This window comes from Felis catus, chromosome D2 (genome assembly GCF_018350175.1).
Source record: "Felis catus isolate Fca126 chromosome D2, F.catus_Fca126_mat1.0, whole genome shotgun sequence".
Taxonomy (NCBI): Eukaryota; Metazoa; Chordata; class Mammalia; order Carnivora; family Felidae; genus Felis; species Felis catus.
Window position 1 is genome coordinate 64,136,602 of NC_058378.1, and position 22,249 is coordinate 64,158,850.

General features: G+C 39.5%; 1 long non-coding RNA gene across 4 annotated transcripts in view; it reads right to left on the reverse strand.

Annotated features, from left to right (window-relative positions):
• LOC109492681 overlaps positions 1 to 21,483 on the reverse strand; it is a 107,798-nt gene extending 86,315 nt beyond the window's left edge. For 2 of the 4 annotated variants that reach the window (XR_006587292.1, XR_006587293.1), the window contains exons 1-2: positions 21,358 to 21,483; positions 21,051 to 21,145 (exon numbers count right to left, since the gene is read on the reverse strand). This is a non-coding gene — a long non-coding RNA (uncharacterized LOC109492681). The remainder of the gene's footprint in view (positions 1 to 21,050; positions 21,146 to 21,357) is intronic. The other 2 variants (XR_006587291.1, XR_002736652.2) reach the window with 2 other exon arrangements.
• Between the last annotated feature and the right edge of the window lie 766 nt (positions 21,484 to 22,249).

Sequence of the window (22,249 nt, forward strand, 5' to 3'; positions counted from 1 at the left end):
TTGAGCCCACACTAGCTATATGCTATTCCCTTTAACCTATGTACAGCAGCTGAGAGATAACAGCTGCTTCAGTGAACATCAAAACTTGCCCAGAGGAACATATGCATTGCTCCTTCTGTATATATAGAAATTTCTCTTGATTCCCTACCCATGCACATCTGCTGGAGTATCACAACTTACAATGATGACAACTCTTACTGAACACCATGGGAGTGATTTTGAGATGTTTTTGCATTCAGAATCCTTGCTCTGGATTAAAAACAAAGGAATAGAACCTCATGAGATACCCCTGCCAAGGAAAATCAGATGCTAATAACAACCTCTTACATTTGTAAAGCACCTTACAGCCGTATGAATGGGGATTCACAGATGTCATCACTTTTTAATTCCAACTCCATCACATGAGGTAAGATACTAGGCTTTTTTAGTAACCTCCTCAGAATCCACCTCAATATTAACCTTTTGCAAAAGTTCCACTTTCTGTTAGATAAATTATATGTATCTTAAGAAGCCACTTCCTTTCATAGATCTAGGGTAAAACCCCTGAATCACCCTAAGCCAGCCAGCAACTCCCCTGGTCATACTGATTGGCACCAGTGTGGACATAAAACCCATGCTGACATTTTCGAAGCATGCTGGGATGAAAATATTACCTCTTTCATACTACATGTAAATGACAAAATATCTGACTCTGGAAGCCACTCAAACCCATCTTGAGGCTATGAAGAAAATCAACCAGAGGATGAGCAGATACACTGGAGGACAAGAATAGTAATGGAGAAAAAGCAAATCTTTGGAATATGGTAAAAAAATAATGCAGGGATCAAAATGCACATGAAACTATTCCTTCTTTTGGAAGTTTTGCTTGTCTAAAGCAGTAAAACCTCTTGTTGTCCCAGTTTTTATTTGGTAACTGAAAGCAATGGATAAAGAGAGTGGCCTTCGGTGAACTCCCTGGAAACAGAGCTTGAAGGACTTGGGTACAGGTTGTCTATTTAAGATAAAATTCTAAGTAAGACGATGAGAGGAAGAGATAGTGGAGAGAAAAAGGCAAGGAAGGATACAAGTCAATAGGGGAATGTTATCAAGTTGGTCACTGCTGGGGCAATTGGGGTGCAAATTCTGGGGATCCTGAGGTATCAATGTAAAATGTGCCTTGGGGTTGTTTCTCTGAAGGACAGGAAGCTGCAAGTTTATTCACCAGCGCCCACATCCCATTGATTGAGAGTAAGTGCTAACGCTCCTGTACCTCCAGGTTGCACGTCAGGTTGAATGGCTTCCGGCTGCAGGAAAGCCTTAAGGCAGAAAATTGACTTTGCAGTGGCCTCAGGCTGTGTATCAGCCAGTGCACTGACCTGTCTACAACAGCAGTACGGATATCAGAAGTGGTTAAAGGGATGGATTTTAAGCAAAAAAAGTAGAGAAGGAAGGGAGGGAGGGAGGGAAGGAAGAAAGAAAGAAAGGGCACGTGCTATGGTAGGCCGATCAGGAATTGCCACCATTTTTTGTATACATCTCTTTTAGAGGATTACAGTATATCTTCACAGTCAAGAATTAATAAGCAGGAATTGTGACACAACAGTCCAGAAAACTGGTATTTGTTGAAATTTTACTATCAACAAGACACCGTGTTATGTTCTTTTCATGTGTTATCACATTTAAACTTTCAAATCGTCTCTTGAGAAAAGGGAACCCTTGTGCACTGTTGGTAAGGATATAAACTGGTACAACTACTATGGAAAACAGTAGAGAGGTTCCTCAAACAATTAAAACTAGGACTACCAAATGACCCAGCAAGTCCACTAATATTTACACAAGGAAAACAAAAACACTAATTCAAAAAAATATATGGTTCCCTATTTTTATTGCAGCATTATTTATAATAGCCAGGATATGGAAACAACTTAAGCGTTCATCAATATATAAATGGATAAAGAACATGTGATATGCACACACAGAATATTATGTAACCATAAAAAGAATGAAATGTTGCCATTTGTGACAACATGGATGGACCTAGAGAGTATTATGCTACAAGAATTAAGCGAGATAAAGACAAGTACCATATGATTTCCCTTATATGTGGAATCTAAAGCCACACACGGCCATAAATAGAGAACAAACTGGAGGTTGGTTACGAGAGAGGAAATAGATAGAAGGATGGGTGAAACAGATGAAGGGGATTAAGAGGTACAAACTTCCAATTATAAAATAAATAAGTTGTGGAGAATGAAAAGTATAGCGTAAGGAAAGCAGTCAATCATATTGTATTAAGGTATGGTGACAGACGGTGGCTGCACTTATCATAGTGAGCGTTGAATCATATATAAAATTATGGGATCAGTATCAGTTGTACACCTGAAACTAACATAACAATGTATATCAATTATACTTCAATTAAAATCTAAAAAATTAAACATCCCTAAAATGAATTGATGAATTAATGAGCCTCTTGAGATAACGTTAACATCCAATTTATAGAAAAAGAACTCGGGTTTAGAAAATTGCGCAACAGACTCCATGCCCCATGTGGAACATGCCTGAATTAGATCTCGGGTTCAGATCTTCCTGACTTCACTACCCACACGTCACTGCCTTATCCTCAGCCACAATACGTAAGCAAGGGAGGGAATGAACAACATAGATACTCTCATTACTCAAAGAAATGTTTAGGTGGATTGTCTGGATTTCCTTGGCAAATTTAAAATCTTTTTAATGTTGATTTATTTTTGAGACAATGCAAGAGACAGAATGCAAGCAGCGGAGGGGCAGACAGAGGGAGACACCGAATCCAAAGTGGGCCCCAGGCTCTGAGCTGTCAGCCCAGAGCCCGACACAGGGCTCAAACTCACGAAGGGGGAGATCATGATCTGAACCAAAGTTGGACACTTCTAACCGACTGAGCCCCTGAGGCGCCCCAAAATATTATTTAATTTTAAAGTAAGGATGTCCTCATTTCTCAAACATTCACTTGATCCTTGAAACAAGCAAGAGTCAGGCAATGTTATCTCTAAGGACCCTAGTAAATCCTAGATTATATAATTGTCTGGCATAAGCATTTACAGAAATTCACTACAAGTAAGCTTTACACTATTGTCAGATGTAAGTACATCTGAGAATATGTTTTTTAAAAGTTCAATGTGCTTTTGGGTTTTGGGGGGGCCTGAGGGAAAACAAGTGTTATTCATGGACCCATCAAATATTAATACAGATTAATAATATTTAGCCATTCAAGGATATTGGAGTACCTGATTTGGGGAGATGTTATTTAGTGGTTAAAAGTAAAGGGGGATGAAAAGATACCAAAGAGTTGATGGCAACAAATTGCAGGCCACCAGAGTTTTCTTTTTTCTGGAGTGGAATGAGGATAGTATAGACTGGTATCAGAAAACAACAGGGGCACCTGTCCTGAGCACCTGGGTAGCTCAGTCAGTTAAGCGTCCGACTACAGCTCAGGTCATGATTTCACAGTTCCTGAGTTGGAGCCCCTTGTCGGGCTCTGGGCTGACATCTCAAAGCCTGGAGCCTGCTTCAGATGCTGTGTCTCCCTCTCTCTCTCTCTGCCGCTCCCTCAAGTTTGTTCTCTTCTGTTTCTGTCTCAAATGTAAACATTAAGAAAAATAAAAAGAATAATAAATAATCTAATCTGCATCTCATTTTCTTCCCATATATTGAAGCTGGTTAGGGACTTGTCTAAGAGATAAAAATTTATATAAACCTATATATGTCTGTGCAAGCAAACACACACGCACACCTATAATGTGATTGTTTCCCACTATGGTTCTCCATAAGGAGGCAACATAACCTGGAAGAAAGAGCACCGAGTTGGAAATTAGGTTGATTTTAGAGTGAACCTCAGCTGAGCCATTTTCTAACTGATAAGTCACTGCCTCTCTGAGCTAGAATGTTCCCATCTTTTGAGTGATTTGTTGAAACTGCCAATCTGTTGGTTGATGCATATGCAGTGCCTGATACAGGTACTCAAACAGAGGAATAATAACAGCAGCCACTGTTCATTGAGTAGCATTTTAGCAATCATTTAACATATGGGTTTTGAGGGGCACCTGGGTGGCTCAGTCGGTTTAGCGGTCAACTCGGTTTCAGCTCAGGTCGTGGTGTGTGGGTTCAAGTCCCTCTCATTGGGCTCCATGCTAACAGTTCAGAGCCTGCTTGGGATTCTCTCTCCCTCTCTCTCTGCCCCTCCTCTGCTCATGCTCTCTCTCTCTCAAAAAAAAAAAACAAAAACAAATAAACTTTAAAAATATATATATGTGAGTTTTGAAAAACAATTTCCTTGAAAATATAACTTCTTCAGCCTAAAATCACAAAGTGAATTATGTTTTATAAAACATTTTAAATGTCATGAATGATTGTACATAATTAACAACCATTGACAATTAAAAAAAAATCTAATGTGGGATTCTCCCTGGGAATCCAAAAGTTAATTTAAAAAATACTGGTAGTGAAATTAAATTCTTTTAAGCGTAGGGATTGTTTTTCTATTTTAGCAGACTTCTCCTTTGTTTTCATCACATAAAGATTTAAAAGCAAAGGACTTTGAAAGCTTATTCTTCTGAGCTAATCATCCCTGATATCAAAGTCTGAAGCGTGAATTTTGGAAAATCATAGATACCGAAGCAAAGTCATCCATAGGTTTGTATCACTTTACCTTACATGGTGTTTATTTAATTCAACATTTTAATTAGCTGTTCCATATAGCAAGAAAATGTTTTTAAATATAAGCAGTCCCCATCAACCACATTAATAGTTAATGATTAATAATTCTCATTATCAGAATTCAAGTAGTTGTACCGGATAAAAATTTGTCCAAGAAATGGATTTGAATGATCAAATTGGTCCCTTTAATGTTGGTGAAGATCTTCAGATACAGTCATGTGATTTATCTATAATTCTTCATATATTATATTGTGCCATTTTTGTCATTTGTTAATATTTGTGTTAAAATCTAAGCTAATCTTAGGTGCTGACATCTTTCCTCCCCAGTAAGATTGTAGGATTGTTGGTAAAATGTGACCAGCCTTAGGCAGTTCCTCTTGTAGCCCTGAGGTCATGTACCACATATTCTTTATGCATAGCAAGAGCCAGTGTATAATTTGGTGTTTGGCTGATTAGTTCACTCATCTCTGCGCACATCTCCAGCTCTTCATGCTGATTTCTTTCTGCTCTGCAACCCCTGTTCTCCAATTTGACCTCTGCATCATCATCATCCCCGTTTTATCAAATTTCCTCATTTTAAATCAAATCAAGTCTTTCTGTTTACTTTCCACTGACATTGCTACCTGCAAACGTCTATCAGGTACACTTACGCCTAGCTTATTGATGCTGGGGCTGTAATGCATTTCACGGCACCGTATGCATCAACGAGGCTTCCCAGAACAAAAACCCTTTCCCCTTTTATCACATCCACCCAATTTCGCACAACTATGACTCCTTCCAGTTGTCATTTCCATAATAGGGCCAGGGAGGACACTGAAGTATGAAGATCTTATAAGATGCCTCCCTGTCTAGGCCATTTTTTAGTTAATCAGTTTATTTTGTTTTTTCCTCCCAGTCCCTGATAATCACCACCCACTCTATATTCTTCCATATTTGAGAATTTCTACAGGCTACTCCTCGTTTAATTCACATTCAGTTCATTTCAGACATGAGCTTCTCACGGACATTTCAATCAGCTTCTCTATGTACCAAAATAGATGTGTTGAAACATAAGCAGGCTTCATCACCCACATTAACAAAATGTAGGATCTGTCACTGGTTTTATTCGCACCTAAATAACTGACAAAGAATACAGAGGTAGATTGTAACTAACCTGTTACGTTACATTGTTTGTTCTATTACACCAGCCTGTTTCAGTGAAAACAATTACAGTGTAACTTTGCTAATCTCTGATCCTCACTAGATCTGTTTCCTTTCCTATACAGAAGGGAGAGGGGGAAGGGCTAGAAGGCCCCTGACATCCTCATTTGAAAACACTATCCACTGTCTGCCTTGTTAGTTGCGTGATGTAGAAAATATATTGTTTTCTCTATTGTAAATCTGTTTATTTCATAATTGTCCAATGCTAAGGGGAGACACGATAAAATTCTGAATAGAAGGATCAGACCACAGAGCAATGACATTTTTTTTTTTTTTTTTGGCAGGGGTGGGCGGGGCTCTAATTTCTGAGAGTCTAATATCAGAGTATCTCAAGCCAGGGGTTAAGGTGTATCTCTTTGCCAAGGCAGGTATACGAGAGGTAGCAAAACCTGACAGGGAGGACTTGTTCCTTACGTCTCGCTGCTAGAGCCACATCTTCACACCATATTCTAGCCCATGAACAAGACGTCTCCCAGGGTAAGTAGCAAACTTAAATTAGGACTGAGCGTCTGTTGTCACACTCTTGACAGAAGCCAGGTACCCATGGTTGAAAGGTAAATCAAGACTGCCTTTAAAAATAATCTATTTTCAAGTCTGAAATGTGAAACATAAACTATAGAAATATAAATAATCATATAGAATAATCAAGATCAACATTTTAAAGTCATTTTTGTCTTGACAAATTTGGGATATATGGTCACTGCAGTCAAAGTGGACAAGTCCCTTCTCTTTCCATAAACTCCACCCTGTGAAATGTACATGTGGATTTCTAAGAAGCAACCAGAAACAGAGAGACTTCAGAACTAATCAGATTTCATAGGGACAATCTGCTTTCCTGTTCATACCTGGGGGAGCGGGGGTGGTGGGGGGGTTGGGGGGGGTGGGGAAGCTGCAGTTCAGACCTAAATGGACTGATCTAGAATTAAAGACTTTACCCATTAACAATATAAACAAAGACACCTTGCTACTGATATATGTGACACATTTAACCATGTTTTTTTCCAAACTGCATTAGATTTACTCGGCTTTTGGGGAAGGCTTTTAACAATGGAGGCTGGTTGGGTAAGATTTCGGTTTTGATGCGTCTTTATTAAAAAGGCTTGAATTTAGACGTATCTAGAGAGTGCCACCTTGTGGACAAAAGGCAGTAGAGGTAGGTGGAGGAAAACTCACATATATGACATGTAAACTTTACTATTTGTACCTGATTGCTATTTTATGCGAACTTTGATAATCCCAATGTTTCTTCAATTATACACAGATATTATTATCTAAGAGAATGGTACAGATTGACCTAAAGATTATAGCTAAACCATTCCCTCCACACTGTTTATTCCATGTTGTTATGTAAAGAAAAATATAGTGCATTACATAAAAAAAAAGAATCACAGATGTACATGCATTTATACAAAATTTCACTTTGGTGGAGTTCATAAAAACACACAGAAAAAAAGTCAGCAAATCTTACTTAATATGTAAATATTAAATTTACCAACTACCTTCACATTTTGGTTAGTCAGCTCATCCTCAATCCCACGTAATTATTAATTTCAAGTATTTAGATTCTAAAACTCAGCATAAACATTGCATTATTTTTTACTGAAGAAGAATGTGGTTATAAAGAGGAAAAATACAGTAGTGCAGTGGATTTCTAATGGTGGCAACCTCTCATTCAATATATCATGTTAACATTATGCAAATTTAATGCTAAAAACAAACACATCTCAATTCTGGGGGTAACTAATTTCATCCAGATTTTTATAATCTGCAAACACTATACTGTCTTTGATTATAGAAAGATAAACTGGAAAGACATCAAATAAAATCAAATCCTTCCAAAGAAACCTTAATATTATCGTATATATCTATAGCTGTTTATGTTTTTTATTATCTCAAATTCACCTCTAAATACAGAACTCCTTTGAGCTCTTCAAAGGAAAGAACTTGGATATGAGGACTTTTTAGTACTTATTATAAAGAAATCAATTTCTTTCTGATTTACCAAGTATTTTATGGATCCTGAATAAAAAAAAAATAGTACATAATAGCTGAACTCTATTCTAATCTCAGACAAAAACAAAAACAAACAAACAAACAAACAAAAAACCTGGAGATGCAGTAGGTTGACTTGTCTCCTAAAAAACCATCTTATTTTTCTTTGAAATGTGCATACTTGCTGTCCTCTCTTCCCAAATATCCAAACTCTGAGCCATTGTACATCCATGTCTCCACCTGTCCTGGCCAAGTCCCAGAAGTGCATGTTGCAAGGCAAAGAGTCAGAGAAGGGGGTTTAGTTAGGAATCACTTTCCAATGGGCTCGCCATTTCCTCTTTCTTTCCATCTCCTCCATGAAGCCACCCTTGACTTCTTCATCAGCAATTTCCATTCCTTCCAGTCTCTATACATCTTCACCACACCATTAAACTCTTAATTATATAACATCATGTTCTGCCCTCTAATTGGTTTACAAGGCTGATCTTGATTCACTGCTACCTGGCACGCAACTTGGGAAGAGAGATCATATATATATATATTATTTTTTTTTCTAAATCCTGCACAGCATCCATCATAGGACTGAGCACAGTGAGTGCTCCATAAATATTGTAAGTAGAATGAATTTGGACTACGGCAAGGCCTTGGCCTTGTCCTGTTGAATATTTGCGGAAATGACTTCGAAGACCTAGAAGAAAAGCCTTTCAAGTTTGTGGATGTCTTCAGGTTGCGAATGAGAACTCAGTCTCACAGGGAAGACAGATATGCATGCAATTAACATATCATCTATAGGCCAATATTACAGATATGAAAAAATACTGTGGGGAAATTTAGGATGGAGAAACTAAGTGCGTGAGTCCATAAATAGAGACAGAGGACATCTGAGCTGGGACAGAAGGGCATTCTGAACACAAGTGGCAATGTACAAAGCAAAAGAACAGAGAGTGATCCAGAATTATTTACAGAATTGTGTTATTTGAATTACAGCAGTGTTTGTGGATAAGTGGGCCTTGAAATAGGCTACTCTGGGAGAGATCAATTAAATCCGGGCTGTAAAAAACCTTATTTACCTCACAAAATGCTAGAATTGAACCCGTGGATTCTGTCCATCTCAGTCTTCCTATTTCCAACACCACCCCTCTGAAGTTCCTCTTTGTCTCTTGAAATAGTAGAATAACCACTTAATTGTTCTCCCCATCCCCAGGTTTTTGTTTTTGTTTTGTTTTTTTAATATATAAATGAAACTTCCAACCAGTCTTACAGTATCAAGCCACATGTGGTTTGGTTCCTACCAAATTGAGAATAACCTCTCCTGCAGTAAGTGTTCTCTGATGTAGGACCATGACCTAAATATCCTGCACCATCTACACCAATACTCAGGAGACTGTCAAATCCAATTTGCCCTGGCACCCAAACATATTTCAGTATTTGGAAATTATTCATGCTTTCCAATTACTCATGTCTTTCATTTTGCTTTAAGCGCCCCATCTGCTTACTAACTTCTACCTCCTTCAAGTCCCACCTTGAGTGATGAATTCTACATAAATTATCCCCAGCAACTCGCTAAACCAGCCTTTGAATATTTCAATCCTTTGTTTTTAAGTCTGACAACTTAACACATATTTTCTGTCCTAAGAGCTATCTGTGTTCTTGCCATCACATGATCACCTTATCAATCCCACCTTGTTCTCTCCTTGAAGGAAAATATGTGGATCATGGTCATATATGCAGACCCCAAAGCAGTAGGTACATTTGACAAAAGTATAAAATTGTGTTTGTTTTTGTTTTGCTCTTGGTCATGGTGTGATGTCCTAACACAAAGGATGTGTTGCCATATCATACACAGAGTTGTATTTTCTAAATTGGATTAAATGGAAAGCAGTTGTTGGGGACAAACCACCACAATCAAGACTACATAGTCTCATCTCAAATTTACCTCAAGATGATTTCTGGTGTGAATACTTCTACCTAATGTTTCTCCTCTTGTTATTCTGGAAACATCACCAAAGTAGGCATATAATGGAAACATCCATTGATGGGGTGTGTATGCTCTTCTGTGGTGAAATAACTTTGTTCATCCAATTACCTTCAAAGACAACCAACTCAAAGCAGAGACCTCCCTGAAGAGACAGTGCACCTCATTCCCACATCAAGCATCAGCTGCTTTTCCAAGATGGGCCATAGACAGGCAGACAAAGGAGCAATTGCCGAAGAAACCAATGGAGAAGTGAAAATTTGTTCTTCTTGACACAAGCTTCATCTCCAGAAAGCAGCACACCCAAGAGGCATAGGGTGGGCTTTGATTCAGCCATCCCTCGGGTCTAGTCCAGGAGCTGGTTCCTTATCTACATCTGTGTCTCATTCATTAAAATTGTTAATATCCACTTGGAATAATCAGTGTGGAGTTCGCAAATTGATAACAACAATAAATTTACCCTTAAAATTGATAATGGTAACATAATAATAAATACGCTGGCTCAGAGTCTGCCAACAGATGATTTTTTTTTTTTTTTGGTAAAATGAAATTTCAGTTCTATCTGCACGTGGATGCTCAAGAAGCAAATTTATAGACGGAAGGGGGTCAAAAAAAGGTTAAAGAAAGACACAACCTCAAACTTATCTTAGTAATGGATTTTATGATTCCCTTAGAGCCCTAATATATAATCCTGTATATGTCAGATAAAGATATATAAATGTAGATGTATAGATATGAAGCTATGTATAAATATAAAATCGAGTAGTTAGCCACAAGCCAAAAATATGTAGTAAGTGTTTTATTGTGTCATTTCATTTAGCAACCAAAGGAAACTATTGTACCCTTCACTCTCTGATGAAGAAAATGAATTCTGCATTTGCCATTGACCTTACAGCTAGCCTACCTAAAAACTAAAGACTATGCTCTCATAGTCCTGCTGCTGTTGACGCTACCGTTACCAGTTATAGTGCAGATGCTGTATTTACTATTAACAATATCATTATCATTTATTTCATACTTAGCATCTATTCATTGAGTGTTTGCATTATGTGTTAAGCTAAGCAACTGCTAGGTTAGATACATGTAGTTTTTAACTTTGTGGTACTTCCGTGACTCAGGTCTACTGGACATCTCTTTCTTGGTGTTGTTTTTCTTTTCTTTGGCAAAGTTCCCCTTCCCTAGTCCATGAGATTTTTTTTTTTTAACATTTATTTACTTTTGAGAGACTGACAGAGACAGAGCACGAGCAGGGGAGGGGCAGACAAAGGGATACAGAATCTGAAGCAGGCTCCAGGCTCCGAGGTGTCAGCACAGAGCCAGACACAGAGCTCGAACCCATGAACCGTGAGATCATGACCTGAGCTGAAGTCAGATGCTCAACCAACTGAGCCACTCATGTGCCCCTTACCTAGTCCATGAGATTGTTGTGGGGCTGAAAGGGACTTGTTCCCCCTGCTACAAAGACATGTGGTGAGACCCAAACTAACACCACCCGTTTCTCTCCTCCAGAAATTGAAACCACGTACACATAGAGAGGAAACAGACTTGGAGCCCAGGCATTTGTTCAGAAACACCCAGCTCTGCTTTAAGGTCATGCTCTTTCCAACAACACTCAATTGCTCAGTCCTTCCTGTGATTTGGGGGCTCTACACTCAAGTCATTTTTATTGTATCCTTTCAATGAAGTGATTTGACAAACACAAAGTGAGTCACTTTGACTCCTGTTTCTTGCATTCACATTCAAATTACCACCTCATTCACAAATGAGGCCACTGAAATTCAGCTATAAAACTGTGATGGCAAGACGTGGAAAGGGCCACCAGAGATGTTCCCCTAATCAGCAAGTAGGATTTGAACACAGCTCAGGCTGACCCCCAAGTCTGCACCCAGTTGTGCAGCTTTGCCCCCCAACAGGGTCCCCATTCCTTTAGCAGAGGCCTTCTAAGGAATCTGAAAGATTTCCAAAGTTAGGGGAGACCCAAAGGCACTGGACGATGTTCTCCCTTTTGGTTAAGCAGGACCGTCATTCATAATATTTAGCCTTTTGTCAGCATAGGCACTGAGCAGACACAACTGTTGTTGCCCACCTGCTCAGACAGAGATCTGCAGGCTACCTCCCAGGTTCAATGCCAACTTGCATCATGAAAAGTCTGTGAGTTCCAAGAAGAAACCAGAGTGGTCAGGGCACCTGAGGAAACGAGGGGGCTTAGGGAAAAGCTCTTTTACCAAACCGTATGGAAATATTTCATTTTTTGTTTCATTTTGTTTTTTTTAATTTTTTTTATGTTTTTATTTTTGAGAGAGACACAGTGAGAGCAGGGGAGAGGCTGAGAGAGACGGAGACAGAATCTGAAGCAAGCTCCAGGCTCTGAGCTGTTAGCTCAGAGCCCGACACGGGGCTTGAACTCAGACTGCGAGATTATGACCTGAGCTGAAATCGGACATCCAACTGAGCCACCAAGATGCCCCTTTTTTTTTTTTTTTTTTTTTTTTTTTTAAATCACACATATGTTTATTCCAGCATGCATGAGCTGAATTTCAGACCTGGATAAAAGGTCATCTTTGAAGATACCCAAAGAGCCTATCTTGAGACTTTGTTCTCTCGAGCTGAACTTGAAGTAACGAAGAGGCTGTTAGGGATGTACGGAAGCTCAAGCTATCCCTTCCAGAGGCAAATTTCCATGGGTGCCCGACCCCCCACAAGGGTGTGTCTAGTAGAGAAACAGCATTTTACTTCCTGCTTGAAACTATTTCCATAGGCTACACATACCCTTTTGGGCTACACTAACCCCTGTGAAATGGAGTATGTCTCCATGTGTTTGCCTTTAACGTAGATATAGTTCTAACACTACAAGGTTGTCCACCTAGAAGTTCTGCTGCTTTGCAGAGTGGCTGTACCAGTTTGCATTCCCACCAGCACATGTACCCCAATGTTTATGGCAGCACTTTCAACAATAGCCAAATTATGGAAAGGGCCTAAATGTCCATCAACTGATGAATGGATAAAGAAGATATGGTTTATGTATACAATGCAATAATACTTGGCAATGAGAAAGAATGAAATCTGGCCATTTGCAGCAACATGGATGGAAATGGAGAGTATTAAGTGAAATAAGCCAGGCAGAGAAAGACAGATACCATACATTTTCACTCATATGTGGATCTTGAGAAACTTAGAAGATCATGGGGGAGGCAAAGGAGGAAAAAAAGAAAAGTTACTGAGAGAGAGGGAGGCAAACCATAAGAGACTCTTAACGACTGAGAACAAACTAAGGGTAGGTAGGGGGTGGGGGAGAGGGGAAAGTGGGTGATGGGTAGGGAGGAGGGTACTTGTTGGAATGAGCACTGGGTGTTGTATGGAAACCAACTTGAAAATAAATTATATTAAAAAAAAGAAACTAGAAGAAACCTAAAAAAAATTGAAAAATGACAAATAAAATACTGATTTTTCTCCAGAGAAAAAAAGTTCTGCTGCTGGCTGAAGCTCATTAAGAGGCCTATTTAAAATACACAGCTCTTGGGGCGCCTGGGTGGCTCAGTGGTTAAGCATCCGACTTCCGCTCAGGTCAAGATCTCACAGTTCATGAATTTGGACCCCTCGTCAGGCTCTGTGCTGACAGCTCAGAGCGTGGAGCTTGCTTCCTATTCTGTGTCTCCCTCTCTCTCTTCCCCTCTCCCATTCATGCTGTCTTGCTCAAAAATAAACATTAAAAAAAATTTAAATCAATGAAATAAAATAAAATAACACAGCTCTTGCTTGAAACAGGGAAGGCAGGCTCACACCTTCACTTTTCTCCTCACTCATTTCTCTCTTGAAAATAGCAAGTAACTTGTTCCTCCCTGAGGCTCTGCATGAGTTCTCACTCTCCTATGTGGTTTTCCTCCATAAAACTGTGAACTGGAGTCAGAAACTAAAGCAGATCAATAGCGCCTGAGGGGATGGCATACAATGTGTTGTGCTCCCAGACATCTTCATTACTTTAATTACCTAAAAAACATATTAATAGTTTGGCAGGGCAGCAATCGTATTCCTCAGCCTCAAAGAGTACAGTGTCTGGGAGAGATGGTTCCAAAGCCTTTCACTTCGAGATTTCAAAAATAAATAGATAAGCAAACAAATAAATAAATTCACACACACATACTCCATATATATGTGCATGTTTAGGTATTTCTGGGAGCAGACCCTATGACTTTGATGTGTGTATGATATGGGTCCTTGAAAGTGGCTTAGGGGCTAGGCTTTGGACCACCTGAGAAATTGGGAAAGTTAACAGCAAATGGTATTTACTACAGGTCTACCACATGTTGTCCTTTCCTTCTTTAAATAGTTAATGTGGCTCCTCTGTGGCAGGTGGTATTCTAGGCACCGGGAATCCAACAGTGGAAAGACAGTCCCATTTCTTGCTCTCCTGAAGTTTACGTTCCCGCTGGGGTAGGAGGAACAGGAGAAAGTGATCAAAAACAGAGACACAGACTATTTCTAGATGATGAAAAATAGAGAAATGTGACAATCTGGGGGCAGCCCATTTCAGGAAGATAAAAGAATGTAAAAGGTCCTAAGGTCAGCGAGCCAGTGTGGCACAGCCAAAAATGGCAGATAAGATGGGCTGAGCAGATTGGGTTCGGATCTTATTTTTGACAGCCTAGCTCTGCCACTTACTAGCCATGTGAATGTAAAAGAATCACTTCACATCGATCACTTTCAGTCCCTCCATCATTATATGTGGTTAATAATGCTTCTCTTACAAGGTTTTATAAAGTTAAGTTACAGGATGGAAATTGACCACTTAGTGCTTGGTAAATATAAAGATCACAATAAATGACATTGCCTCTGACGTTGTTATTAATTTGTAACATCACTCCTTCTCTTCTATAGTATCCTAAACTCCAAAGTGAATCATTATTCTTTCTTTCTTTCTTTCTTTCTTTCTTTCTTTCTTTCTCTTTCTTTCTTTCTTAAAGTTTATTTATTTTTGAGACAGAGAGAGACAGAGCATGAACGGGGGAGGGTCAGAGAGAGGGAGACACAGAATCTGAAACAGGCTCCAGGCTCTGAGCTGTCAGCACAGAGCCCAATGCGGGGCTCGAACTCACGGACCGTGAGATAATGACCTGAGCTGAAGTCGGATGTTTAACTGACTGAGCCACCCAGACGCCCCGAATCATTACTCTCTAAACGTGCTATTTTTTCTGATGTGTCAACCCTCATCCTGAATGCCATACATAAAACACTCCCCATTGCCACCTTGCCATCAGCCTGCTGTAAAGCTCTGTCTTTCTTGATGGCTTTTGAGAGGTTCTCTTTTCACATCTGGCAATCAGTTAATGAGATACATATACAGATCTCAGCTCAAATGCTTATTGTCTTACCAATGTTTAGACACATCAGGGCACATCTCAAGGTTTCGCAGGGTCAGAGCGCCCAAGGTCTTTTTGCATGGGACTAGGGTAGGAAAGTAATGCCCATTCCAGGTAAATAGTAGAATCTTAATACAAAGGGCTAGTTACAAAGGTGTAGGAAGTCAACATATCAAACAGTAGACAACTCAGAAATGGGCCCAACCAGAAAGACATATCACCCTTGGGCTGTAGGGATAAGGGGAGGGAATGGAATTGCTAGAGGCCAGAAACTGGTTACCCTCAAGGGGGCAGAAACGGTAGGAGGTGGGGCCACAGAGAGAGGAGCCATCCAGCAAGAGCAGAATGTGGTCCTGACGAGGAACGGTGCCAAAACCAGAGTAAAACATAGCAAAGATTCTCCTTTTCTCCTCAAGTTCAAGCTCTGGTCAGTGTTTGCCACTGGCCAAAGCTAGCTGCAGGCCAGATGAAAGAAAGGTAGTCTGGGAAATACAGTTTGTAGAGGTCCGTCTCCTGTGATACGGAGTGGAGCCACCGATGGGTAAGTCCAGCCCTTTGCATACAAACAAACCAATGGATGGCATAGACACAGACCCCAGGGTGGTCCCGCCATACACCACACGTTACAGCCCGAGTATTCAGCTACGGCATTTATGCAGCACACGTAGGCACCTTGGAAGGAGAACAGATACCTAGGAAACCATTCATCCTCAAACAAGAGTCAGACACCCTTAACTGCTGAAGGGGAGAAGCAATCTGTGAGGACTGCACGTGGCAGGACATTCCGTTTCTCCCAGCCTGTGCTTAAGCCCAGGATATAAGCCTGAGCCTTAGGAAGGCTAGTCTACAAACCAAACCTGAAAGAGCTCATTCATTAAATCTGTGAAGTATAAAGACTCTGAGGTGGTGCTGGCGGTAAGTTGTGAGTAACAACATGGTACAAGGTGCATCAGCGAGATTGGCTCCGTGTTAGCAGAAAGTCATTTTTAGCATAATGAGCACTAATCCCTCTTACAGTAAAGGAAATTAGTGCTCTCCATAGATACCTCAACGCCCCAGACCTTGACTGCTGAACTGCTCAGGTCCCAGCAACAGCAGCGGCGCACAAGTAGTTTTATTAGATTCCAGCTGTAGTGCTCACATAATTACACAAACCAGACCTAAATGTCAAATCATCACACTGAACTGGAGCAAGAAGAAAAAACAGGGGTCCTGCGTGGTTCAGTTGGTAAGTGTCTGACACTGCTTTTCAGCTCAGGTCATGATCTCACAGTTTGTGAGTTTGAGCTGCACATAGGGCTCTGGGCTGACAGCACAGAGTCGGCTTGGGATTCTCTCTCTCTCGCTCTCTCTCGCTCGCTCTCACTCGCTCGCTCTCACTCGCTCGCTCTCACTCTGTGTGTCCCTGGCCTGCTCATTCTTTCTCTCTCAAAATAAGTAAAGATTATCAAAACTAGAAAGAAAAAACAGATAATATGCAGGTAGCTGATCAAGGCTGCTCATGAACCTATGATAATACGTATTATCATAAATGTTACCTGAATACCTTATAAATGCATATACACATATTACATAAATATGCATTTTATAGAATTCTCCTTCATTGAATTTGAGACATTGTATGTTTGATTCATATTCCAGCTCAGAGATGTTTAGAAATATCCATCTCAGAGTCAATGAAACATGTAATATTACATACAAAGATTTATAATAAATGTCGATTGAGGTTGCTATCAGATACTATACACCGAGTGTTTTTACCTTAGTTGATCTTTATAGAAAATCTGGCAGGGAGAGTAAATAATTCACCCCCACTTTTCCGATGATGAAAATAAGGTTAAACAACTTGTCCCAGGTTACCACGCTATCAAATAGTAGGGATAAAATTCAAATTCCAAACTTGTGCTTACATCCATTTGCTTACACTGCTTCTATGGGAGACACTTCTTGAGAGCTTCCAAAACTTTGGGGTCTGAGAGAGAATTTGAGAGGAGGATCTAAATCTGAAAATATTAAGACACTGAGCTACCTGGGCTGTTTTGTTATTGTGAATTTGTAGCTATGTCCCTGGGACCTGTGCATGCATATACACACAGACACCACACACATGTTGACACAGTAATGTAGTCTAGGGAAAGTTGGATTTCATGCATGTGTTTAATCATTATGAGGTCTATACTTTGTTGGTGGCCCTGGAGTATGTATCTCTCATCACCATATACCTCACGACGCCTATTCCTCCATCAACAACTCAAGAAATGCTTTCTCAGTGAGTGAAAAGTAAGTTAAACTGTTGTGTGCATGTGGTGGTTAGGGGTACGGCGATCCTGGGCACAGAGGGTCAGAGAGACCGTTCCTATCTCATTCAGAACCTCATCAATGATGCCAATTGGAAGGTTAGATCTCTTTTAATTATACTGGGACACTGGCAAAGAGGGGCTGGCTCATACATTTTTCACTTGCTCAAACAATAAAATATTGATTCAGGACTCACAATTAATCCTTACAAACCAACCAGGCTTTTAATAATTCAGTCCCATCTCTCAGTGGTCTTGTTTGTTCCCTCCCCATAGTTGAGGAGAAATTGCTTTCTGAAAAGATGGGGACCATTTTTACCCAAGAGCATCAGTTCAGATTCCTGTAATTACACATCATGGTAAATATTAACTCACTCTAAGTGCTTTGCCTCATTCCCAAAACATTTTTTTTTTAAAGCAGAAACTCAGGCTATTCTTTTCCTTCTATACCCACTTGAAATCCATTTTCTTTTGTATGTTCATTGGATGCCTTCTTGTCAGGACTTCTAATTAGCTTTGAAGCCTTCTGAGTTACAAGATACACTATAACTTTGAGGATGTAGATATAAAATTACATGTGGATGGGCTCTCAAAGAGCTGTGGATAGCGTTAACTAGAAATGTAAAGCCCTGACTCTGTCATCAACCTGCGTTGAGAATGTAAGTCTCCTTTGAAGGCCTCAGTTTCTTCATGTGTAAAATTTAAGACCCAAGGCTCCTTTTGATTTAAACAACTTGCTTGAATCTAAGTCCTGTAATGTTATGAATTCAGGTACTTATAGTTGAGGCAAATTCTGTAGAGTTCACAAAGTAGAGACAGCATCTTACTCAACGAAAAGAATTAATCTCGGTAGAAAAGATGCCAGATGTGGGGTCTTTCAATTCCTAAAGACTTTTCTTTCTGTGATATGGGGTTTACTCTGCTTCCAAAGTAAACAAATTCCCATTTTAGCCATATGCTCAGTATGTTGTTGATATAATGATCATTTCAAATACATACATGTTAATTTTTTCTTCTGTTTTTATATCCTACAGGTCTTAGTGGGCAGACTCATCTTTGATTCAAAAGGTAAAAATACAGATTGTCATGTAATTTTTGATGCTTTTTAATCCCTATACAAGTGTGTCCATTGCATAGATACAGTCTTAGAGGGAAGAAAAGATAGAAATTTCAGATGAGGTCTCCAGATACAAGAGTTAAAATATTTTAAATCAAGCAGATAGGATAGTCTGCCTCTGTCTCCCTAATCTTCTCTAAACTTCTACAGTTTCTTGTCTTCTTTCCCTAATAATATTATTTTCTCCTATTTGTTGCTTCCATTTTCCTGCTCTGACAACTGCAATATCCAGTGATGAGGCAAGGTGGCTAGAATGGAAACTTAAACTTGGACCTTCCTTAGGTAAAAGGAAGAACCAAGTTGAGGTTCAGCTTGAGTAATGATAGACTCTTCCAGGCTGACAATCTACATTATTACTTTCTCTTTTGCCTTGATCCATTAAATTCACCAACGAGCCTGATTTGTTTTGGCTTTCTTTTCTTATATATATGCAAATATCTATCTTGCTATAAGTCACCTCAAATCCTTTGTGGAATAAAAAAAAAAAAAAGCAAGTATAGTAAGTGTTGTGAGCCATTTCCTTAGGTAAACTATAGTTTCAAGTAATGTACTTACAAAAAAAGGCAACTGGGAAAAAACCGGGAAAAGTTTCAGATATAGTAATTATGTGCATCAGTTTCCTCGATTAAATACCAATGCATTTAAATAATTATATTGTATACATCAGATTTAAACTACTAAGAAAATCTTCCTCCATCTCTGACATCAGCATTATGATTGTCCTATTGTTAAGGCTAAAAATGAAGAAAATGATATTAACTTGTCCTATTGTGGGGAATAGGGGCTATGTGGGGTGGGTGGGGGAGGTGTTTCTTTGATGCTCCAAGCAGGATGGAATGCTAGATTTCTATCTTTGTCTTGTATTCTTTCCCTAGTTCAGTGCTTCCCAAACTGTATTCCACTAGAGATAATATTCTGTAATATACTGATCATGTTTTATGTTAGATATCCCTCTTGGAGAAGTACTACAAGAAATAAACTTGCTTAAGATTATGTACCCCAGATTTGTCATGAATCCTACCCTCCCTCCTACTCACACAGAACCAGCCCCCGACCCAACACCTAGGAACATCTTGCAGAAACATTCAGATCTCATGAGTATAAATGCAGGACACCACATGAGATGATCATCAGAGCACTACAGGATGGTAGTCGTGGTCGTGACAGTTTTCCAGGGTACCAAATTGCTCACAAGGCCTGACATACACAGGCTTGGCCAACTTATTCTGGTATATTAAATTCCCAAAGTTTGCTTCTTCATTAGTAAATTGAGGGTAATGAAAATCTTATGTATTTGTTTTGCAAATCAAAAGAGTATGTGAAGCTCGACTGAGTAATAACACAGCTGGTAATTATGATTGTTACTGCTACTAAGATCATTACTTCTATCTGGGCCTGGCCCAGTGTTGCCAGTATTGCCGCCCTCTACTGGAATTGGAGACTATTTTGCCTCTTCCAACAAATGCAGTTCATTGATCTTTTCATGAAACCTCTCAAATTCATGACAGCCTTTCACCCAATACTGGTTTTCTCAGCAGTGGATACAGTGACCTTGCAGGTGCTAAGAAAGGGATAATTAGCCGTGCTCTTAAGTCATCCAAATCATCTTACCAGTCACTTTAATGTAAGGTGATAAAATCTGTAATTTTTATAACGCTTACCCTGCAGATGCTAACTATAAAATGTGCCACGGAAAGATAGGGGATAATGGGAGGAACCACTACCTGAAGTTTAAAATACACCCCGAAAGAACACTGCTCACCTCTACCAGCCATGCTTCAGAATCACAGAGAATGGGTACCGGTGACAACAAAAACGTCGATAGAAAGAGGTCTCCTTTACCCCTGCTTTCTTCTTGCCCTTATTTATAATTTAAGACTCTCTTAAAGTAGCCTCACACAAATACAATCAAAGTCTAGCGGTTTTCAATGGGTAAGACAGAGTGTGTATCCCAACAGTTTTCTCTTGATAACCATTTTCTTGAAAAGCCATTTTCTCTTAATAATGGAGAGAACCCATCAACAGCTCCTATCAGTTTTTATGAGTGTGGGCTACAGCACAGACCTAAGACATTCATACCCCTACTTGTATTTTCCTCGTATTTTCACCCTTGATATCACAGACCTTCCTCTCCCCCCGCAAAGTAGATCTTTCACTTGTCTGCTCACAATTTAATCATCAACCATCACCAGACAAATTTGTGCTATTTCCTCTCTCTGCATCACCTAGGAATTCAAATTTGCCTTATTGATTCTCTATCATCAAATCTGTACTACAAACTATTCTATTCGTTCAAAACAGAGCAGCAGTCATTAGTAAGCAAAACACATTGGCAAAGGTAAAGTAAATACTGAAGATGAGTTATGGGAAAAAAGTAACCAATGTGCTAATCCAAATTCTGTCACATTGGTGAAAAAAAAAAATTATTCCCTTACCTTTTCTTCTGATAACAGCTGTGTGGCTGTCCGTGGGTCTCAAGGGTTAAAATGCTGGTGACTTCCTTTTAGAACAAACATACTGTGACCGGAGCCTGGTAATAGAAGATTTTCACGATTTCAGATTCTTTTTGAATTGCCAAAACCTAACAAATATTTCTACCTGAGGTGATTTCTCAGCTGTGAAGGGCCCCTGAAGCCGAGTTCTTTTTCTGTGTAAACTGATACAAAGGATCTCAAGAAAATTCCCTAGAAACTAAAAGTTACAAGATATCTCAAGACCAACACAACCAATCCAGTTACCTACCTTCTTGCAAACAGAGTGCCTTTCCAGGAGAAACCCACTCCTCCTCGTGTCGGGGTCAGCTTTTTCCTCCTGAGTCCTGATTGCTTATGACCATGATTCACAACTAAGTATGCACAGTAGAAACACCTTTTCCCCCAGATGAATTCAATCAAGATCTAGTCAAGATGTCTGTTGTTCCAAATGAGGTCCATGAATCAGTAGCATCAGCATCACCTGAGAGCTCACCAGAACTGCAGAATCTCAAACCCCAGCCCAGACAAAATCAGAATCTGCATTTTAACAGTATTTCAGCTGATTTGTATTCATGTTAAAAAATACACATCAGAGATTCTCATTTGTTTTGAAATGGGGCTTAACAGCAGTTCTCAAAGTGCAAACCCTGGATCAGCATTATCATCATCACCTGGGAAGGTGTTAAATACAAAAAGGTTAAAATACAAATTATTGGGTCCCAGACCTACCCATTTAGAAACTCTAGTAGAGATACCCAGTAGTCTGTTTTAACAAGTAATGTAGATGATTCTAATGCATGCTAAAAATGGAAAACTCTTGCTCAGGGGGATATGCCAAATTTATAGTATATTCATAGTCTATTTTCCAGATTATGGGTCAGAGATGGGTTTATAACACAGATTTACATGGTCAGCACATTCAGGAAAGGTTTGAGACTGAAAGTGTGCACTTTAATGAAGCTGAGATTTTTTTTGTCCAAATACAAATCAAGATTTATGCAACTTGAAGTCAATGTGAGTGAAGCCAGGTTGAAAAACAGAACCATATCTTGGTGACAGGGGTACATGAACTTTGAGGTCTTAACTATTTCTGAAGCATGCCCTATTTTCTGACTTCCATTCATATAAACTAATGAGTTACCTTATATGTTGAGCTCATT